General features: G+C 33.8%; 1 protein-coding gene across 10 annotated transcripts in view; it reads right to left on the reverse strand.

Annotated features, from left to right (window-relative positions):
* The window catches only part of LOC143145143 (octopamine receptor beta-1R), a 78,191-nt gene extending 67,841 nt beyond the window's left edge, over positions 1–10,350 (reverse strand). For 2 of the 10 annotated variants that reach the window (XR_012991690.1, XR_012991689.1), the window contains exon 1: positions 9,532–10,350. The gene's annotated coding sequence lies outside the window, so the exon portion shown is untranslated. Of the gene's footprint in view, positions 1–4,493; positions 4,915–9,351 lie in introns of all 10 variants that reach the window. The other 8 variants (XM_076308675.1, XM_076308754.1, XM_076308509.1 and 5 more) reach the window with 8 other exon arrangements.
* Between the last annotated feature and the right edge of the window lie 945 nt (positions 10,351–11,295).

An 11,295-nucleotide genomic window follows, 5' to 3' on the forward strand; every position in this document is an offset into this window, starting at 1 on the left:
ATGCGTGATCGATTCATCAATAATTGGAGTGACTCGGTAACCGGTTTGCAAAATGATCGAAATTAAAAAATGAATTTCCTACGCGAAAGATAAAATAACGTGCAAATAATCCTCGACTAAATAACTCACAACCGCGTTTGTTCCAAAATTTCTGCGGTCAAGGAAACGATAAACGCGTATGTTTTCGTTAACAACGTGACGGTCGCGTTCCAAATAAAAGTAATCTTCTCGGAAGGAGCAGAAGAAAATAAAAGAGGGCAGCGAACAGATTTATTCGGTGTTGCGTGAAAATATTTTCCGAAATTCAGAGTAAACCAGAGGGAAATGTTGATTCCAAATCCGAGGTGCTCGTTGTCACAATCAATTCGTGATAATGCAATTACTCTCGTGATACGTGACGGTAAATCAGTTAGTAACAATCACAACAACTTAACCGTCGTATTAGAGTACAACCGAGATAAATTGAAACGAGTAGAATGAAACTTTCTTCGGATATTTCAATATCTAGTTGATTCATTTTTTAACTTTCTATAATTAATTTACTCTTAACTGTGTACATCCAACTGTTTATCGACTTTCAATTATTATTAATTTGAGGAATTTTTTAATCTTTGTGTGCACTGTTGAAATAATTGTTACACTGAAATTGTCCGTTTCGGAAAGAAAATTATAATTATCAAATCATAATAGATGATTTTTACAAATATGGAACGAGAAATTACATATTATTAATACGAAAAGTTATCGTTCATTTTGTGTGCTTTACAAGTGACTTAAACTAAATCGAAACAGTAATTTAAAATTAGATTGTAATAAATATAAACTAAGATTCATTTAAACATTTTCTAAAAACAATTACCGAATGTTTGCATACATGATTTTTTTCTTACATGTCGAGCAAACTTGCTTCCCTGTCAACGGTGGAAGGACATAAAGAACAACGACATTGTTTACTCTTTGCTTTTGGTCTTGCAACTACAAACAATGTATAGCAGATGGCACCGATGATACACGACTTTTGTTTCAAAATTTTATAAAAGTTTTGACGTCTGAACAAAAGCTTCCAAAAAAGTAGAAAATGTCACAAAAGATTCGTAAAGTAACTATCGTGCTACAAATATCAGTTTTCAATCGTTAATCATCGATCGATCGTTAAATAAAATTAAAAATAATCGATCACGCGTAATGGGACGAAGCTTGTTGGAGATTAATCACAGTGTATCAAACAAATCATTCTCCACTCAGAAATAGAGCGTAAATGGATCAGTTATACACAGCAGAGGATCTCGATATCTCCATAAATTTAAACGTAACCTCGTAAATTCGATGGTAGCGCAAAATATTGTAAACAATCCTCCAAAACGAATGGAAATCCGCGTGATGAATAGCGAGAAGTCTCGAACCGGATGGGCGAGAAATCTGTGTGATAGACTTCGGTCCGTTAGTGCGCAATAAAATGATTAATAAAGCTGAGAGTGGGCCAACGATAAGCCCGAAGCGCCGAGCGGAACTTACATCCCCGTCTCGCGAATCTGACAGGGTGAAGCATGTGGCCAACTAATTTCACGTGGACAGATAATTTCCTGGCGTGGCGAGTCGTCGTTTCGGAGACGTAAATATCGAGCAATCGGTCGAATAAAAGTCAGCCTCTTCTACGATAAATGTCGCCTCGTTGGCCACGTTTATTTCTCAATCGTCCATTTGCAATTTTTCTCACTGTTCTCGTAATGTCGTGTCTTTGCGGAACGAAGTAATAATTGCTCCAAACCAGCTCAATGAAAGATACCTTCAAATTTCGCTCCACTTCACATTGAGAAATTAATCTCGAATGAATATTACAAAACAAGGTTTGAATGTTACACAATCGTCAATGGATCGACACTGTGGTTGTTGGTCGAGTACATTGGTCGAATCTGTTACCCTTTGTATGGTATTTTGGTGACCAAAGAGCGCACCAATCCGTGATTAGCATTTCACGTTAAGGAAACATGACTAAGTATTGGGTTATTCTCGGTGTGACTCTTCTTCTTGGAATTTGACTAATTGTAAATAGAATTATTGACGTTGAGTAAATTGTCCCTTTCTTTGCTGAATATTTCACCATTTATATGGATTTTACGTTGTTTTGTCAGATTTTAGCACTTAATATCGTTTCAAATCGTTCGTCACTTCGCAAACACTATACAGTTTGATTCGCGTAACTGAATTGGGTTACATTCTTGAAAGGATTAAAGATGATTCTAATTATTCTATATTCTCGTGTCAGTGTTACGTATTTATTGTCGAGTTCATTTGTAATACGACAGAGAACAAATTTACGAACCAAAGTTAAACCGTTCCAAACGCTCCATGTTTCCACAATACGACTACACATTTACATATGTATGTGCAAGTTTATTTGCAGTCAGAAACTGAAGTACCGTTTAAGAAAAAGTATTGTTTCAAGTGCACTGCCTCGTGTTCCTGTATTACCATTATGCTTATACGTGCAAATGGACTTTGTACTTTGCGAAGCAGAGAGTTTTACTTCATAAATTGTGAAAGTTAACAATTGCAGTTTATAACGGGGACTATCTTCCGAATTTAACGTCTATCGAGGAATACAAAATTCTAGCGAAGAATGAAAATTTAAATATAATTGGACCAACGAAGCTTAATAACACGATTCTTAAAATCAGTCAACAACAACGAGGTATTTTATTTTCAACGAGTATCAAAAACAATCGCGTCACTTAGAACCTTTCGGTTAAAGCGTATCGAGATTTTTTTCTTCAGCGATATCCTCCGTGGACAAATATTTCGGTATTAAAAATTTGAATACTTCGTAACCGGTACATCGGTCAGTCACCGACTATTTCGTTCAAGAATTGTCCAGTAAAGATTCAAAATAGGCCCACATCGCTTACAGAGAAATTACCACATCCGTTTACCACCGAGAAAAGCATCGGGTCCTGGAACAGAATATTTTCAAGAAATTGTGTCTCCAAGTTCCCATAAAATTACACCAAGGTCGTTAACCGATATAGTCGGAGACGAAAGCCTATTCATTAGCATTCAAGAAAAGAACAATCGACCCCATTCGCCATCGAGTAAACCTCCAGCTCCTCGAAATGAATTTCCTACAGGCATTGTTTCCAGGTACCATAACACACACGCCCGGTTCCTCTGGACTGAAATCAGGATTTTCCAATTGGAAAATGTTCGTAGTCGCTGGACTCGCCTTGACACGTAAGAACAAATTACGCACCCAGATAGAAAGGCCGTGACGACCTTCGCGAGAGAGGAGCATGCAACAGACACGAGACGGGGTGACGAGGTAGAAAGAGAAAATAGTGCTGACAGTAGAGCAAGTTCAAGAGGGCTGAATTTACATACTGCAATATTCATAGAGACGACTCGCTAGTAGACGCGTTCGGACACCAACAGTTGCCGGACATTTGCGTATGCAAAACTGAGGAGAGGTTAGAGGCGACGGCCAGTTCGTGGAATCTGACGTTGGACTTGAAAATAATTCCGTAATAATAAACGAAGTTAGAAAATTTTATTTGACCCTGGTTCCGTAAATGTAAACGCGACGATTGCATCCTCGTTCGTTGCGAACAAGTTCAGAGCAACAAAAAATCCTACGAGCGATGCAATTAACACGTTGATACAACATTTAGGCTCTCTTCGTAGATCCTTCGTAAAAAGATGATAGTGCGAGACATGCTATGCAGATACAGATATACGTGTATAGAAGATACTTATGCAGATAGAGATGTATGTGTATCAAAAATATTTGTACACATACAGGTGTACTTGTGTAAAAATAAATACAATACTTTCTTTGATCTTGTATTTATTTCTGTATATTATACAACTATACCGATTGTTACAGTAATTATAATGAAACTAAAAAAAATTTGAAAATGTACAATAATATTTCTCCGTGCGTCCTCGTATAAGAGACTCGATCCAAAGATTAAGATTCATCTTTTGAGAAGAAAATAGTTGTCTCCAAGAATGACATGCATATTTCAACGACGAGTGTACACGGTCCGAGTGCAGTTACAATTCTCTGTTGTCCAGACAATTATTTAGAGCATTGTACCGTACGAAATCCTATTCAGAGAATGACAATCCCAAAGGTAACAAAATGCATCATCCATCTATCCATCATCTCAACATAAACTTAATCCCTTCAGTCATAATTCCTGACCACAAGATGGCAATTTTGTGGCAGAAAAGGAGAAACGATTTCCAAGGCGTTTCTTGCCCAGATGCTTGTTTAATTAGACGCACGCGGATGTGGAATCAACGCGAGATATATCACCAATAAAAAAAGGTTAATCATCGAGTTCGCGGATCTATTTTCTCGATGGAGTTGTTATGTACACGAGCCAGTTTCTACTGCTCTGACAATGAATTAAGCGCACACGTCCTTGCTCATGATCAAACAGCGAACTTGTAAGAAAATAAAGAACGGTTTGCGTAATCGTTAGACAAGGAGTCACCTCGGTTGAAGCGTAGAGTTCCAGTGGAAGAGGAATGTTCCTCGACGAGTGCAGAGTCCCTCGTTGAGTCGTAAGTTTCCGTGAGAAGGTACCAAGGATGCGTCACTATTGCCACGGAATGTTATGTACACAAACTGAGGCTAAGGTTACTTGTCGAATTTTTCTTGTATTCGTATATTCGTGCACTTTATTAATTCAAGTATTTGACGAATATAATTCAAATACGATTCGAATATTACTCCAATACTATTCGAGTAATTGAGTAAGTAGTAAATTAATATTATTTGAACGGAATGTTATGTACACAAACTGAGGCTAAGGTTACTTGTCGAATTTTTCTTGTATTCGTATATTCGTAGACTTTATTAATTCAAATATTTTACGAATATAATTCAAATACAATTCGAATATTACTCAAATACTATTCGAGTAATTGAGTAAGTAGTAAATTAATATTATTTAAATATTATCAGTATAAATAGTAAACTAATATTATTCAAATATTATTATTATAAATAGTAGACTAATATTATTCAAATATTATTATTATTATAAATAGTAGACTAATATTATTCAAACGAATAATATTTGTATAATTGCCTATTTGAATAATACTCGAATACTTTAGTACTTAAAATATTGAAGTTAGTGTTGGTATTTAATAGCCTAGAAATTAAGTTTCCTAAGTTGATCGTCCCTTTTTAAACTTTCATTTAATATCCAAGCAATGACGGTTGCATATTATTGAAATATTTAAACAATGATATTTCAACATTCAAATATTAAATTATTAGCATCGTCTAAGCCTTAATATAGAACGAGACCGGTATCTTTTTTTTTTATCACGGTCTGTAATCAGTTTCGTTGAAAAGTTATTTTGTTTGGAATTGCAGTAATTATTTTATAATAATACCAAGCTATTGTTTCTTTGGATTCGTGGAATTCTCTTGCTATAGTGACAAAGAGGTCAAGGAAGAATCTTATCTTGTGCATAAGAAGAAAAATTTATTTCTTCATTCTTAGTGAGTTTTTGTGACTACTCTGTTATGATTATGATAATATATTATTCTCAATGAATAAGTTTGACTTTCATTGGACTCTTGTTTACGAAGCAGAAAGTGATGCCAAATTTGTCAAAAATTACTAATTAATTTTAAGACAAAAAAGGATCTTTTTCTTGGTAAATATTGAATTATTTCTTTCCTAAAGGAAACATGATTATATCTTCAATGCTTTATTTGATCATGAACTTCAATATTTATTTCAGATTAGAAGCAAGAATTAAAACTATTCATATTTTTTGTAAATGCAGCACGTCTGAATTGATTATCGAAAAATTTGTTTCTTAAAATAATTTTCTTATAAATAATAATTTTTTCTTAATAAATTTCCCTGTTCAGAAGGTAAAGAAGAATTTGTTACGAACTTCATCAAATAATCAACAAAAATGAAGTTCATATTAAACGTCCTGTCTATATTAAATGTTTCATAAAAGTGAGCAGAATTTAAGAGAAATTTTAAACATAATTTCCTTTTTTTGTAGGTAAAAATATTCTTATTATTTAATTAAATTAAAGTAATAATAATGTACTACATAATTACAGCCGTTATATTGAACGGGGAGTGATATAATATTACACTATATTATTATAAAGTATACATATTATTGATTATTAAAAAGTACTGTTCTAAAAAAATAGTAATGAATTACCTACAATAGCAACACAAACTGGTATACCGTTATACTATTTTATTATAAAGTACCTGCTTTATTAATTATTACAATAAATTTAACAATGTAGAAGTTTTGATAAAGGTTTTACTAAATAATGTCGTATTAATACTTGTCAGAAATATAACAAATGACAAGTAATGACGAAAGAATTTTTTCTCAAAGTATTTTTAGATACAGCTGATTTAATTTCATTTACAAATCAATGTTCTTTCATCTTTGATTTTCTGCGAGCGATTTTTCATGAACTAAGGTCTCAAGGACATCGTAAGTAAATGTTTCTGCATCTTTGCGTATTTTCTAAAAGCAGTTTCAAGACTTGGGCAGATTCAATTTAGATAATAAAATTCAGTCGATGATGCGATTAGTTTCTTTTCTCATATACGAGGATTTGAAGAAAGTATCTCAGATTATAGTCAATAGAAAAATACGATTACTACTACAGTTAAAGAATGAATAAAGAAACTACTAGTTTCGAAACTTATTTTTCTTTTAAAACGCAAAACCATTAACGTTACATAGACTTTATCGAGGAACATATTTCATTTTTTGCTCAGTATGCGAGTTACGAATGTTACGTTTGCTTCAGCGAACAAAGAAGTTCTGTGATAGCATCATAAAGAGGAGTAAGGGAAAACTGGTCCTTTTCTGAATGCATAACCAACGAAATATTCTATAACGTAAAAAAATCCATTTCTTTATCTTATGCGTAGTTGTAAAAAATACGCTTCGAATTTCTGATTGAATGAAAACCGTAATTTCTAAGAAAAAACAAAAAGAGAAACTTAATAAACGATGTATTCTACTTACTGTACAGTTGTCACTGTAAACTAGTAACATATCTTACAATACTAAATGTATGATAAAAAGTAATTCGTTACCATGAAAGAATAATGTATTACTTAGTTTACCATACTACAACTGTTTAGTGAACTATTCACAAAAGAAATAATTTTTATACTCTCTCGAAGAAGTTTTAGAAAATTGTTTCTCCGAAAGAAAACTTTTCAATTTCGTTGTACCTTATTGTTCATTATTATTATACCATATTACTATAAGCATCAATAGTACATAATTATAGGAATATAGTACATCACTCTATTATACTACAAGTGAGTAACTCATTCACTATTTCTTAGTTCACAACAATTTGAAAGTATCTAGCATAGACCTGATTCACAATTACATTAACCGATTACATACTAATTATAAGTATTATAGCATCGAGTCATTAATAATATAATCTAACAGCATGCGACTAGGACATCCTTAAATTACACTGATATTGAATTTCTATTCACACTGATACCTCGAATACTATAATAAAACTTCCACTGATAAAGGTATGAAAATAATTAACGACTATTTATAATAATCTCGAAAATGTCTCCTTGAAATTGATTTTACGAATTTAAAATCTTTTTGTACCAAGGCAACACCTAACCTCTCTATCAAAGGCAAGAAAATCTTTCTCCTATACCTATATAAACAAAAATCCAGTTCAAAAGTCAAAATTTTCAATTACCGATTCGCTCAACATTTGTGCGTCTAGATTTACATCAGGGAACTTTCTGAGCGAGTGAGAATGCATGAATTTTTCCGCGACTGCTTTCATTGGCTGGTTACATCAACAAAGTCCCTGTTAGTTTTACACCAGCGAATCAAGAAACGAGATTCTTTTTGGAGGGAAAGCAGAAAAATTCGAAAACACTTTCGCTACGGACAACTCACGTGAACCGACCTATAAAGCAAATTATTATTTCCAGCTGACAGGCAGGCCACGGTCACGAACAATTTGCTCTGATGGGTCTGCGAGAACAACCGTAATTTCGAGTTTATGAATTGTGGGAAGGACAAGATATCTCGGGTACGAGAATAGTTGAATGGTGCGAGAAATGTGACACAGTTTAAGGTCGCTCGAGTGAAAGAATGCGAATTTTTATTCTTCAACAACTTCTTGCGAAAAAGTTTGGAAATATTCGATTTTTCGAGTTACGAATGCCAAATGTATTAATGCCATAGAATTAAAAAGTATCGAAAAGTAAAGAGAAAAATTAAATTCTGAAATTTCTGTATCGTCGAAGAACTGACGTATTTCAAATTCCTGGAACTCTTGTGTTTATCATTGTACGGTTGAAGGAATGGATTTTCCCTTACAGTACAATTTGCAAATATAAATATATACATATTTTTTTTAATAGTAATATCCCAACGCATGTATAATTGATTCTTATTTTTTTCTCTTGTATTTTGAAAATCAGAAGATGTTCATCAATTTTACAATATCGATAATACTATTTCAAAACAAATTTTATGCACAAATTGCTAGTCGACATAAGCAACAATTTATCGTAGAACGATTTCCGCCCAAACATTAATTTACTTATTAGTAAACGCACACGTGAGTAACAAACATGTTGATAACTGTAAAAAGGTAAAAACAATAATTTTATAGCGATCTGAATAAGGAAGATTTTGACGGAATGAAATTAAAAATTATGATAAGTAAATGAAAATTTGTCGTGGTTAGATTAACAATGTCTTAATTTGCTTCAATACTAGGATCAAAAAATTTGATATGTATTATATCATAAAAATTTTAGACCATGATGTTATACAACTCCCTCTCACCCCTTCATGGGGAAATAAAATACAATTCTCTGTTATTAAAAGAAATTTTGCAACTTTGATAGCTTTGTTCAATATACAAAATATTATATTTTCCATCGTTCGTAAATTTTATAAAATTTGTATATTGCTACATATACGTACACCCATTAATAAAATACATACGTAAAATTTTGAAGTGCCCATTCACCAATATGTCAAGCGAAGTAGATTTTAATTTACGAATTCTACATTCAACAATTACTGCCCATTGATTCGTATATTATACTAAAATTCTCAATCTGAGAACACGGAGACGTGTGCAAAAATCAATTATCATGATTGATGAATTTGCTTAATTGTACAAAACAATGGATCAATTGGAATTTTTAATTTTCAAGTTAAGAACAAATTGACCTTCGCAGGGAATATTAATTTCCAAAGGGAAGAAAATATTTTCAAGACGCCTGTCTCAATTTTCTCGACAAAATTTTCCAGAATTTTAAATGCAAAATTTACTCGTTAAGCCTCAAGTTTCGTAACGACGACTAGCTTCCGAAACTTTTCACGGTTCGTTCGTTTTCCACGATGTCTTTTTTCTATACACTTAACTTTTCCGAGAGAAACTTGTCCCCTCGATGGAGAAATTCCATCGCCTGGCACAAAATTTCTCTAACAATAACTAAAACATTTTCTAACTTCAAGCTCACAAATTTTCCCCTCCTAATTGCAATGTTGACGCAGCCATCTCAAACTGAACACCGGTGAACTGCATTGAAAACACACGTGCATTGCCTTCGTTCTCAACCACAAGACGCTCAAAATCGCGGTTGCATACTTGGATGACCCCTGTATCGATTATCACACTTGTAATCACTGAAACTTTTCCACTAAAAAAGTTTTCATCTCGTTAAGACTTTTCCAAGAACTTCTAATTCCTTCGATAGCAATATTTCATCATTTTTGCGATTCAAGATGAGCACATTCGATAAAAAATCGAACATACTATTATCCATACAATATTAATCAGATTCTTGAAAGTTTTACGTTCAAGAGGAACCCACTGCAATGACACTATTTCGTGCGGAATTATTCACAGATTTTTGGCTCGCAACAACACTCCTTCGAGTCCTCCTCGCTACTTTAAACAAACATATCGACTTTAACGTTTCGTTGGATAGTTTTAAGCGAAACTCACTTCAGTTACACTGTTCTAAGCGTAACTATTCACCAATTGGATGACTCACGGTAATGGAACATCGAGTCTTTACACTAAATTGGTTTAGCGACTTCAATGTTTCGTTAAGTATTTTTAAACGACACTTGCTACAACTACACTATTTTGAGCGCGATTTACGCGCAACTTTCACGACTCGCGGTACAGGAGAATTGTTAGTTTCGAGTTGCACACTTGGTACATGTCACGACTTCTCGAATCAACGTGACTCGATCGCGGAACCGTGAAATCGAAGGATACAGTCCACGCGGTCTCAACCGACAAAGTTACAACTGGACATGTTTGCCCGGTCGACGCCGGTAGACTGAGCGCCGCGACGAACTGTGGCGCCGCGGGTCTCCCCCTCGTGTTCGCGACATCTCCGTCTTTCTCTCTTCGCGAGTCAGTCTCTTTTCTTACTTGTGTCTCTTTCTGAACAGCTCTTCTCCGTTCTGCTACTTTTGTCAACCCTATCTCCTTGAGCTACTGTACTTTTTATGAGTTCTGCTTTTCTAACACTTACCTCATTTTGTACTTCTGCTTTCTATGCTGTTGTCAGTCTTGTTGTTCGTTATGAGCTTCTGATAGACCGAATGCCTTTGATTCTCTTTGAGGGTTGTGGTTCACTTTCAAGTCTGTTTCTTTGGATCGTAACTGTATTGTTTTTTTTTTGAACGTGCGAATTTTTGTTTCGCGTCTTTTTCTTTTTCGAGTGTCCAGTTTGTATAGCTTTTCATGTTCTTGTTTGACTGTCTCTTCCAATAGTCCTAAAATTATCTTTGAAAAGAGGTTTAAGTTGAGAAATTATGCGTTGCTCCAGCAATCGAAAAGAATTATTTTTATATGAATCTTACGGTGTATGTTATTTGGGTTTAGAAGAAAAAACTGAATTAGTAAATTATTGCTGAAACAGATGTACGATCATTATGGTTTCTCAAAGCGAATAGAACGAGTTTCTAAAATTTGATCACTTATTTATGAGACAGTTTGCACATTACCTACTTTGTTTATTGTCGTTCTTTGAGTACTTGCTTCTCTTCTAACATTTCTATATTTATTTTGAGACAATATTTATAATAACTTAGAATGTAAGTGTTCTTGAACCTATTGGTCAATGTTTCTTGGTTCATCGGTGCAAATTCTTCTATTTCCATTCTTTTTTTTTGTTCCACTGTATTTTTACTATGAGTATTGTTTCTGGATTAGTCTGTTGTCTTCTTTGAGCCTCTATTCTCTACATTTATGTT

This window comes from Ptiloglossa arizonensis, chromosome 1 (assembly GCF_051014685.1).
Source record: "Ptiloglossa arizonensis isolate GNS036 chromosome 1, iyPtiAriz1_principal, whole genome shotgun sequence".
Classification (NCBI taxonomy): domain Eukaryota; kingdom Metazoa; phylum Arthropoda; class Insecta; order Hymenoptera; family Colletidae; genus Ptiloglossa; species Ptiloglossa arizonensis.